Here is a 12,953-nt window from a genome sequence, read left to right on the forward strand (position 1 = left end):
TTCCTATCGGAGCACAAAAAAGGAGAATATGCTCCTGTTTAGAAGTCTCTGATTGAAAAGCTAGGTGCCAGCTGCCTCATTCTACCTCCCTCAGCACGTTTAAAAATTATCCCAAAAATTTTGGCACGCGATAACACGGGAGCTCTTTTCACCATGCAAGTCACCTCTCACTCCCACAGTTCTCCAAACTGTAGCTCGCTCACACCCCCTGGTCCATCGCTGTAAGTCGCTCATGCCCATCCACTGCCAGTCGTCCATTCTCAGTCACCCACACAGTACAGCTCACTGTCATGATCTCTTTGTATCTGTACCACTGTCAGTGGCCAGTGGCTCCTGTAACACAGCTACAGTCTCATTCGTTCTGTCCTACTAATACTGTCACCATAGCTCTAATGCTGTACGGATTTATTTTGCCTTTTGTTTTGATTTAATGTTATAACACTGAGTATCTGTATAGGTTGTTGGATTGAATCGATATCATGAGAGTGTTTATTCTTTTCTGTGTAAAAAACTTTGATATCATGGTTTTATTCTATGCAATGTAGTATATCTATCATTTAAATTCTTTGTCTCATTTGGAGGGAGACAAAACTTACTGTATATAATTGTAATTTTGTTTAAATATTTTTATAGAAATTTTAATATGTGCAAATGTTTAAAATGTTTGTTTGTTGTTATGTAAACTGCTGACCTTCACTTAGCGTTCTTAGCTAACTTGTATGTAAAAGGTGTCGTGGTTCCCCTCGAAAACGGAACTATTTAGCGAGCGCAAATTGTGGTTTACACAGGTAGAAAAGGTGGAATCAAGAGTTAGTCGGGGACGAGCTACCAAACTGTGAACTGCCCATGTAAAAGTTGTATATTGTGCTGGTTACGACAGAGGCTTTTCCTGCCGCTTTCCAATGCCTCGGATGGATGGATAAAGAGCTGGGGCTATTCTGGAATTTGTATCTATCTTCGCCACCAAGAAATGACAGAGTCCAACAATTCTACCTGTAATTCCACCTACCACATTGCGCAATCAATGTAATGGAACACTATCGTAATTTACAGTGAAGGATCAGCTCACTGGATGTTTTAGCGTGCACAAATGTAAGGTAACTTATAACTAAATTTATGTACCTACCTTGATTTTTTTTCCTTATCATACCACCTCTCAGGTTCATCTCCATTTGAACCTAAGTGATTACCGAGTGTCCCTACTGAAAGAACATTAAAGCCCAGTGTTTAGCTAATTAATGTCTCTTGTACATAGCAAAAAGAAAGTCAAAGTTAATGTGGCAAGAGAGTGAGTTCAAGTAAATGAAGCTTGCTGAAACTGATTTTCCTATTAAACCTGCTTATTAAAGTGTTGTTGCCAAGTAAAAGTTCTTAAGACAGATGCTTATAAAGTTTTGCTTGTAAATGATCACATTGCTGCCTGTTGTAAATCGTAGAAGGTGAGTCATTATCTTACAAATATGTGAAATCTGTGTCTCACTGTAGTAAAAGTGGAGAACTGCAATGTTGGAAAGTTATATATTCATGCATGCTAATTACTTGTTTCTTCTGGGTAACGAAAGAGCATATTAATAGTGTAATAGGATCCATAGGTTATCCTTTATGTTCATGATAAATAACAAGTAATAGAAAGACCACTATTTATGAAATCAATAATTTCTTTTTTCAAAAGACAGTGAGAAGTAACCTGTTAGTGAATTCCAATTAACTTTCATTCTAAATAGAATAGTATTTAGCTAAGAGAGACTTAACCTGTGATCAGTTCATAATTTTGCAGTGTACAACACGATTTTATGTCAACTAGGAAAATGTGTGAAAAGTAATAGTGTGTAATGTTGTCTGTTATATTTATGCCAGTAGCTTGTTCTGATCTGTTAACTCTAACCTTAACCTGAACACACTGTGTTCAGGTGCCAGAGTTCATTGCACTCGCGTGTGGCAAAGTACAGTTTGTGTTTGTCCTATATTCTTAAACAAGGATGTTATTCATTCTCTTGCCTAATTAGGCTGGCGACCGTTTTCTTTATTCTTTAAACAGTGTAGCTAGATAACATATTATTTGTTACTGTTTGAATATTTACGTAATTCTGACTATCACTTCCGATAAGCCACCTCTATTAGGTACAACACGGTTAACATAACAAAATTCCTCTCAGAGGGTAATAGTGCTCGGTTGCTTTATACCATAACTGATCTAACAAGATCTCCCTCTCGTGCTTAGTATTTCATCCCTTCTGCAGGTGGCGATTATTGGGAGTCGTGCCAGGTGCGTCACGAAGCACTCTCCCAGTACGCCACTTGCCGGTTCCTCAAGGAAGAGGAGACGGTTGTAGCCTGTCTACACCGGTGGGCGCAGTAAAAGAGGAGTGACTTGTAACCATTTATTTCTGCAAATACATCTCTTCTCTAGCCATGCAAAAAACTAAACACAGATCAATCGAGAAAACTGGAAGAAGTTGTGTGGAACTATGGAAAAAATATGCAAAATATGCAAACAGAGTAGTCCATGCGCAAGACAGGTAACATCAAGGAGAATGTAGATTCAAGAACGCCGTGGTCCCATGGTTAGCGTGAGCAGCTGCGGAATGAGAGGTCCTTGGTTCAAATTTTGCCTCGAGTGAAAAGTTTACTTTCTTTATTTTCGCAAAGGTATGATCTGTCCGTTCGTTCATTGACGCCTCTGTTCACTGTAATAAGTTTAGTGTATGTGTTTTGCGACCGCACCGCAAAACCGTGCGATCAGTAGACGAAAGGACGTGCCTCTCCAATGAGAACCGAAAACATTTGATCGCAAGGTCATAGGTCAACCGATTCCTCCACAGGAAAACGCGTCTGATATATTCTATACGACACTGGTGACGGCATGTGCGTCACATGACAGGAATATGTTGTCGACCCACCTAACTTGTACACTTGGCGAATGGGTAAAAATATTATTCTACCTTGCCCGATTTACGTTTTCTTGTGGATGTGATAATCAGTCCCAAAAACGTTATGACAGACAGATAATAATTGTCTGAATATAAAAAATTAAAGTTTTCACTCGAGGGAAGATTTGAACCAAGGACCTCGCGTTGTACATGTGCTCACGCTAACCACGGTACTACAGCGCCCCGAGCTCACACTCTCTTTGATGTTGTCTATCTTTCCCATGGACTATTCAGGTTGTATATTTAGCTTATTTTTTTTATACACTCCTGGAAATTGAAATAAGAGCACCGTGAATTCATTGTCCCAGGAAGGGGAAACTTTGTTGACACATTCCTGGGGTCAGATACATCACATGATCACACTGACAGAACCACAGGCACATAGACACAGGCAACAGAGCATGCACAATGTCGGCACTAGTACAGTGTATATCCACCTTTCGCAGCAATGCAGGCTGCTATTCTCCCATGGAGAAGATCGTAGAGATGCTGGATGTAGTCCTGTGGAACGGCTTGCCATGCCATTTCCATCCACCTGGTGCCTCAGTTGGACCAGCGTTCGTGCTGGACGTGCAGACCGCGTGAGACGACGCTTCATCCAGTCCCAAACGTGCTCAATGGGGGACAGATCCGGAGATCTTGCTGGCCAGGGTAGTTGACTTACACCTTCTAGAGCACGTTGGGTGGCACGGGATACATGCGGACGTGCATTGTCCTGTTGGAACAGCAAGTTCCCTTGCCGGTCTAGGAATGGTAGAACGATGGGTTCGATGACGGTTTGGATGTACCGTGCACTATTCAGTGTCCCCTCGACGATCACCAGAGGTGTACGGCCAGTGTAGGAGATCGCTCCCCACACCATGATGGCGGGTGTTGGCCCTGTGTGCCTCGGTCGTATGCAGTCCTGATTGTGGCGCTCACCTGCACGGCCCCAAACACGCATACGACCATCATGTGCACCAAGGCAGAAGCGACTCTCATCGCTGAAGACGACACGTCTCCATTCGTCCCTCCATTCACGCCTGTCGCGACACCACTGGAGGCGGGCTGCACGATGTTGGGGCGTGAGCGGAAGACGGCCTAACGGTGTGCGGGACCGTAGCCCACCTTCATGCAAACGGTTGCGAATGGTCCTCGCCGATACCCCAGGAGCAACAGTGTCCCTAATTTGCTGGGAAGTGGCGGTGCGGTCCCCTACGGCACTGCGTAGAATCCTACGGTCTTGGCGTGCATCCGTGCGTCGCTGCGGTCCGGTCCCAGGTCGACGGGCACGTGCACCTTCCGCCGACCACTGGCGACAACATCGATGTACTGTGGAGACCTCCTGACAGAGGGTTCAATTGACCATCTTCAAGATGTCTCTCTACCGTTCCACTCTCGATCGGAGCCCGGGAAAAACGAGCACTTAAATTTTTGTGTGCGCGGCCTGATTTCTCTGATTTTATCGTGATGATCATTTCTTCCTACGTAGGTGGGTGCCAACAGAATGTTTTCGCAATCGGAGAAGAAACTTGGTGACTAAAATTTCATGAGAAGATCCCGTCGCAACGAAAAATGCTTCTGTTTTGATGATTGCAATTCACGTATCGTATCTGTGGCACTATCTCCCCTATTTCGCGATTATACAAAACGAGCTGCCCTTCTTTGTACTTTTTCGATGTCATCCGTCAGTCCCATCTGACGAGGTTTCTATACCGCACAGCAATACTCCAGAATAGTGTGGACAGGCGTGGTGTAGCAGTCTCTTTAGTAAACCTTTTGCACCTTCTAAGAGTTTTGCCAATGAATCGTGGTCTTTGGTTTGCTGTACACACAACATTACCTATGTGATTGTTCCAATTTAGGTTGTATTTAATTATAGTCCCTAAGTATTTAGTTGAATTTACAGCCTTCAGATTTCTGTAACTTATAGCGTAATCGAAATTCAGCGGATTTCTTTTACTACTCATTTGGATAACTTCACATTTTTCTTTATTCAGGGTCAGCTGTCACTTTTCGCACCATACAGGTATCTTTATCTAAATCATTTTTAAATTCGTTTGGTCATCTGACAACTTTACAAGACGGTAAATGGCATCATCATCTGCAAACAATCAAAAATGGCTACTCAGACTGTCTTCTACGTCGTTAATGTAGATCAGGAGAAATGGAGACCATATAACATTACTTTGGAGAACGCCGAATATTACTTCTATTTTACTCGATGACTTTCCGTCTATTACTATGAACTGTGACCTTTCTGATAGTGAATCAGGAATCCAGCCGCACAACTGAGGCGATATCCCATAGGCACACTGTTTGTTCAGGAGACGCTTGTGAGAAACGGTGTCGAAAGCCTTCTGGAAATCTAAAAATATGGAATCAATTTGACATCGCCTGTCGATAGCACTCATTACTTCATAAGTGTAAAGTGCTAGTTGTATTTCGCAAGAACGATGTTTTCTGAATCCGTACCGACTATGTGTCAATAAATCTTTTTCTTCGAGGTACTTCATAATGTTCGAATACCGTGTATGTTCCAAAACCCTACTGCAAATCGACGTTAATGATATGAGTCTGTAATTCGGCGGATTACTCCTATTTCTCTTTTTGGGTGTTAGTGTGACTTGAGCCATTTCCCAGTCTTTAGGTACGAATCTTTCTGTGAGCGAGCGGTTGTATACAATTGGTAAAAATGGAGATTTTGTATCAGCATACTCTGAAAGGAAGCTGACTGGTATAGAATCTGGACCGGGGACCTTGCCTTTATTAAGTGATTTAAGCTGCTATGATCCACCGAGGATCAACTTCTATGATTCTCATTTTCGCAGTTGTTCTCGATTGGAATTCAGCAATATTTCCTTCGTCTTCTTTGGTGAAGGAGTTCCAGATAACCGTGTTTAATAACTCTGCTTTAGTGGCACTGTCATCAGTGACTTCAAAGTTACTATCACGCATGTCTTGCTGGTTTCTTAATTACCAGTACAGCGGTCGCCGTTCCATTGTTTCACACACACCTCTCCACCCCAGTAACACCATTCTTAAATGGTCACAAATCTAACCTTACAAAAACAACAAGTCAAAAGCACAGCCCGTTATCGTGTACAAAGTCAACTTTCTCTTTGTCATACAAATTAGTACGGATGAATTGAACACAAAAACAGAATGAAATAAAATTGAAGAATTCTGCAGCAAACAGCTTATAGATACCCGATAATTTCTAATCTCTTGTAGTCTACACCACTGCATACGAATACGCGTTCGGCATGATACAAAGTCGCAGTTTATTATGTACCTAACACGGGGACACAGAATCGGGCGCAATAACTTAACCTGCAGTTCTCTTACCGTAATCTCATGTGCCATACAGTATTTCAGTATCGTAACTCTCCATATGGAAAGTAGTTTAGTCAGAGAAATATGTTTCCCCAAATATGGTGCGTCTGCTTGAGCTTGGACAAAAGGAGTCGGGCATTATTGGTGAAGCTCAATTATCAAAACAACAGTAATGCTGCAGCCACACTTCGAGAATGTCGCCGGCTGAAAAGATGACGGAAGTGAGCCGTGTATCGACTCGTGCTACACCTTGTGTTTAGGTTGCGTTGGTTTTCCTTTTCTTCCCCTGACATGTTTGTTTGATATGTTGTCTGTCATTAAGTGGCTGCTTGGTTGTCTTTTCCCTCTGCTATCGATATCTGCGTTTGCGTCCTCGAAACTGCTATGGAGGAAGTGAGCTCTTTGACCTTGTGTAACCTCGTGTGGTGGCGCGGGGCGTGGGCTGAGAGAGTGTGGTGGACACGGGAGGGCAGTGTGGCTCTCCAGCGCGAAGCAGGCGTGGTCGGTTGTACCGAGTCGCCACGTGATGTATGTCGGTTGTGTGTAACGAGCGGGTCGAGTTGACGGAAGAGCTCCCCGCGTGTTGGTTGTGTACAGAATCACCCCACGAGTAGTTGCTGTTCATTTCGCCTTGGTGGGACGTTAACAAGCTTCTTTAAATCCTCCGTTTTAACACTGGAGTTTAAAAGGAGACACCTAACATGAAGGAGCGGTCACTACCCGTCAACGTAGCAGAGAAGACGTTAACTCCGGTGACAGAGCGTGTTGTCGCGTGACCGTGGCGTGTTGGGTACGCAGGTGACGCGTGCGCGGTCGGATGTGTGAATCCTTGCCATCGGAGGTCGTGTACTGCCTGTTCGAGCATAATTGCAAGTTAAGTTCGTGGAAGGTTTAATCATTAAGTAATAATTTTGTGTAACCAGTCTATCTTCTGCCTTGTGGCCTCCGGCGGCCGGGTTTCCTGTCCCTGGCACCGGTGTAATTGAAGACAGTGATCTTTCCTCCTCGTCTCGTTACTGCCCGATGGGAGGTGTAGTTTTGCCAGTTTAATTGTTTCGCTCCTCTGTGGTGTGTTATAAGTAAATTCATGCTTCTTGTTGATTGATCATGTGGTCGCTCATTCAGGACTATGTGCTGTAATGTTTCCTTGCACGAGGTTTGCTCTGATTTTGTTAGTAAGTTAAGCCTTACACGTCCGTCATATCTGTTATGTTCTAATGATATTCCAGGACACCGCACTTTATTAACAAAGTTGTGTGCTTACTTTAGTAGCATGTTTACTAATGTCTTCAAATTTTTTTAATTGTTGCATTGCTGTGAATTACTTGATTGCCGCTAGCGGCGTGTTTAAAAGTCTGTTTATTGCCGTATTGCTAGTTTCTATAATACACTCCTGCAAATGGAAAAAAGAACACATTGACATCGGTGTGTCAGACCCACCATACTTGCTCCGGACACTGCGAGAGGGCTGTACAAGCAATGATCTCACGCACGGCACAGCGGACACACCAGGAACCGCGGTGTTGGCCGTCGAATGGCGCTAGCTGCGCAGCATTTGTGCACCTCCGCCGTCAGTGTCAGCCAGTTTGCCCTGGCATACGGAGCTCCATCGCAGTCTTTAACACTTGTAGCATGCCGCGACAGCGTGGACGTGAACCGTATGTGCAGTTGACGGACTTTGAGCGAGGGCGTATAGTGGGCATGCGGGAGGCCGGGTGGACGTACCGCCGAATTGCTCTACACGTAGGACGTGAGGTCTCCACAGTACATCGATGTTGTCGCCAGTGGTCGGCGGAAGGTGCACGTGCCCGTCGACCTGGGACCGGACCGCAGCGACGCACGGATGCACGCCAAGACCGTAGGATCCTACGCAGTGCCGTAGGGGACCGCACCGCCACTTCCCAGCAAATTAGGGACACTGTTGCTCCGGGGTATCGGCGAGGACCATTTGCAACCGTCTCCATGAAGCTGGGCTACGGTCCCGCACACCGTTAGGCCGTCTTCCGCTCACGCCCCAACATCGTGCAGCCCGCCTCCACTGGTGTCGCGACAGGCGTGAATGGAGGGACGAATGGAGACGTGTCGTCTTCAGCGATGAGAGTCGCTTCTGCCTTGGTGCACATGATGGTCGTATGCGTGTTTGGCGCCGTGCAGGTGAGCGCCACAATCAGGACTGCATACGACCGAGGCACACAGGGCCAACACCCGCCATCATGGTGTGGGGAGCGATCTCCTACACTGGCCGTACACCTCTGGTGATCGTCGAGGGGACACTGAATAGTGCACGGTACATCCAAACCGTCATCGAACCCATCGTTCTACCATTCCTAGACCGGCAAGGGAACTTGCTGTTCCAACAGCACAATGCACGTCGCATGTATCCCGTGCCACCCAACGTGCTCTAGAAGGTGTAAGTCAACTACCCTGGCCAGCAAGATCTCCGGATCTGTCCCCCATTGAGCATGTTTGAAACTGGATGAAGCGTCGTCTCACGCGGTCTGCACGTCCAGCACGAACGCTGGTCCAGCTGAGGCGCCAGGTGGAAATGGCATGGCAAGCCGTTCTACAGGACTACATCCAGCATCTCTACGATCTTCTCCATGGGAGAATAGCAGCTGCATTGCTGCCAAAGGTGGATATACACTGTACTAGTGCCGACATTGTGCATGCTCCGTTGCCTGTGTCTATGTGCCTGTGGTTCTGTCAGTGTGATCATGTGATGTATCTGACCCCAGGAATGTGTCAACAAAGTTTCCCCTTCCTGGGACAATGAATTCACGGTGTTCTTATTTCAATTTCCAGGAGTGTATATGAATAAAACATTTGTGTGTGAAAATGTCAACTCGATAGTAGACTACTAGAAATTTGCCCCCATTTCCCAACTTGTGGTGTGGCCTGTAGTAACCGTAACCACTGTGTGTGTCAGAGGGGTCGTCTTTCTCCGCCTGCAGTGCGGAGTGTTACGAAGAAATTTGAATCAACTGGAGGACTGGGTATCAGGCCGACGACCGGTTGCACCACAGGTAGTTGATGAAGTCGCTGTTGCTATGGTAGACAACTCTGAGCTCATCTCCGGATCGTCAGGCAGTGCGCGTGCTTTAACACGACACTTTAACGTCCCGTGGTCCACTGTACGGAAGGTGCTTCAAAGTATTCTCAAATGGTATCCGTACAAGATAAATACCGTACAGTAGCTTGCACCACAGGACGCGCACCGACGTGTTGACTTAGCTCTCCACGTTCACGCAAGTTGACGTGGGCTTGACCATTCTATTAACTGACAAAGCTCATTTTTCTCTGACGGGTAAGGTTGCGAGGTGCCATGAGCCCCCTCTCATATTTCTATCTTACTTTGTGTAATTCGATTTTCCTCTCTAATTGCAGGCGCTGAAAAGTTGCCATTCCTTCACAAGCCGATTTCCCACGCACTTTGAAGCACCTTCCGTGCAGTGGACCACGGGATGTTCAAGTGTCGTGTCAAAGCACGCGCACTGCCTGATGATCCGGAGATGAGCACAGTGTTGTCTACCATAGCAACAGCGACACTCGGGTGGTCCGGTGAAAGGGTTAAGCCAACAGGTGTGAGGGAGTCGACCCTGCAAGTGGAGTAGAATAGAGTTTGGCACCTGCAATAATTTAATTTGATAGAAATTAATTTGATAAAGGAAAGTTTCATTAACGTAGTGAAAAATGAAAGGGTTGGTTTACCGATCCACAGAATGAAACTTCAGTCCAAAATAACAATTTGATTTATTATGACTAAACTCAAAATAATAAACAAAACACATGAAACATTTACAATACGTCAAATTGGATAAATAAATGACGTGATGGTGAAGTTGTCCATATACTAGCTTGTCACATTTATGACCAAGTGGTATGTGGAGCCAATTCCTTGCAACTCAAATTTTAAGAGAAACATCCAGCCAACCCAACATTAATTGGTGCTACAGTAGTGAGAACTCAATGAACATCCAAAACAGAACCACGAAAGAAAAGACGGGAACAGGCGCGCTCTGCTTAGCTCTGATCATCAGACCAAAATTCCCTAATCTGCCGGTGCTGCGGACATACATTACCAAGCTGTCTTCTTAACCGCAAGGACACGATCTGGCGTACCGGAAGCGATGGCTGGTTCCTTCGACCTGCCGTCGTGGTGATGATAATGTCGCGAGTATAGTCCGAAACAAATTATTCTGGTCTGGTTGTTCCAACTAAAGACGTCCTATCAATTCATATGCTCCTCTGAGAGGGACAAAGAAGGCTTGCCACACAATCACTGACAGTATAGTGATTGATTTTAACAATCAAAGTCACACAGTATCTCCGATACAGTCAGCTTTAGCTAAAACTGCTCAAGATGGACAACATAGTCCGCTTGTACGCAGAACGCTCAAATGCCAACTGTACTCGGAAAGTTACGTTGAAGTCGAAACTTCAGCAACTTCGTCAAACAATTAAATGAAAGTATATAAGACAGCCAACGGAAGGCAGTCTGTCCAGAGCAGCGAGAGCTCAGTCTTGTAACCTACCCCGACCGAAAGGCGAGAGCCGACTCCACTCAAGAACACCCGTACAAGCCAAACACAGAACATTCCCGCCCCCAACACAGTGGACATGCTGAAACGTTCCAATTAGCAACTTGAAAACTTGCGGAAATTTCCACTCTATTTCCGAAGCACTACTGTTCCACCAATGGAGGTACTTGGCGCCAATTTCTGTGCCGATTTTGCTACGTCACGGAGCTATCCCCTGAGCAAGCAAATCGCAGTTATGATTTTGCAGAAAACGTGGGAATTTGCCCGCCAAGACTGCCTGGGAACACAAGTCATTCCCACGCCTCGCTGGTAGCCCGCCAGAAAGTGTTTTCACTAAGTTTCTGCAAAGTAACGGGATCGCAAGCCCAGCCGTACCGTCAGGCCCCTGTGGGCGTGTCGCCCCCGCTCTTATGACAAGGACCAAAGACGTGCAGTGTGACTGGCCAGGGCTACTGCGATATGCTTCGCCAGCATTTCATACCCGCCCTAAACGAGAGAGAGGCATTGAACTCGACAGTTTTCGTGCAAGATGGGGCCCCACTGCACATCGCTCGTAAAGCTCTCCGAAACACATTTGGAAACGATCGAACTATCAACCGATCTACATCTACATCTACATACATACTCCGAAAACCACCATACTGTGCGTGGCGGATGGTACCTCGTACCACAACTAGCATCTTGTCTCCTTGTTCCAACCCCAAACAGAACGAGGGAAAAATGACTGCCTATATGCCTCCGTACGAGTCCTAATCTCTCTATTTATCATATCGTCGTGGTATTTCCGCGAAATATAAGTTGGCGGCAGCACAATTGTACTGCAGTCAACCTCAAATGCTGGTTTTCTAAATTTCCTCAGAAGAGATTCATGAAAAGAACGCCTCCTTTCCTCTAGAGACTCCCACCCTAGTTCCTGAAGCATTTCTTTAACACTCGCGTCATGATCAAACCTACCAGTAACAAATCTAGCAGCCCGCCTCTGAATTGCTTCTATGACCTCCCTCAATCCGACTTGATAGGGATCCCAAACGCTCGAGCAGCACTCAAGAATAGGTCACAATAGCGTTTCATAAGCGGTCTCCTTTACAGATGAACCACATCTTCCCAAAATTCTACCAATGAGCCGAAGACGACTATCCGCCTTCCCCACAACTGCCATTACATGCTTGTCCCACTTCATATCGCTCTGCAATGTTACGCCCAAATATTTAATCGCCGTGACTGTGTCAAGCGCTACACTACTAATGGAGTATTCAAACATTACAGGATTCTTTTTCGTATTCATCTGCATTAATTTACATTGATCTATATTTAGAGTTAGCTACCATACTTTACATCATGTCCAAGTCATCTTGTATCCTCCTACATTCACTCAACGACGACACCTTCCCGTACACCACAGCCGCACATTGCTATCCACCCTATCCAAAAGATCATTTATGCAGATAGAAAACAACAGCGGACTTACCACACTTCCCTGGGGCACTCCAGATGATACCCTCACCTCCGATTAACACTCACCATCGAGGACAACGTACTTGATTCTATTACTTAAGAACTTTCGAGCCACTCACATACTTGGGAACCAATCCCATATGCTCGTACCTTAGTTAGGAGTCTGCAGTGGGGGACCGAGTCAAACGCTTTCCGGATGTCAAGGATATAGCATCCGTCTGATACCCTTCATCCCTGGTTCGCAAGATATCACGTGAAAAAAGGGCGAGTTGCGTTTCGCAGGAGTGATGCTTTCTAAAGCCGTGCTGACGCATGGACAGCAACTTCTCTGTCTCAACGAAATTCATTATATTCGAACTGGGAATATGTTCGAGAATCCTGCAACAGACCGATGTTAAGGATATTGGTCTGTTTACAAACGCTTGGCCGATGCGAGCATCTGATCCCACTCCCTGTGATTTCTGGTTATCGGGCCAACCTGTAGGACAGGGTTTACCAGGGGAGCATTCGCACATGTACTGGTTTGATGTGCAGTATATCAATAAAAGTATCCAGTATATCTACGGACATGCTTCGTTATGCTGTGTAGAATGCAATCCTGTGCTTCCAGCGTGCTCTGGACGCTGATGGGCGTCTATCGAACCGCTTTTGAGCGTTAATGGTACCAGTATGTGTTAGTATGATGTACAGTAGCAGCACATTCAAAGTGTTTCAT

Source organism: Schistocerca gregaria, chromosome 9, assembly GCF_023897955.1.
Source record: "Schistocerca gregaria isolate iqSchGreg1 chromosome 9, iqSchGreg1.2, whole genome shotgun sequence".
In the NCBI taxonomy this organism is placed as follows: domain Eukaryota; kingdom Metazoa; phylum Arthropoda; class Insecta; order Orthoptera; family Acrididae; genus Schistocerca; species Schistocerca gregaria.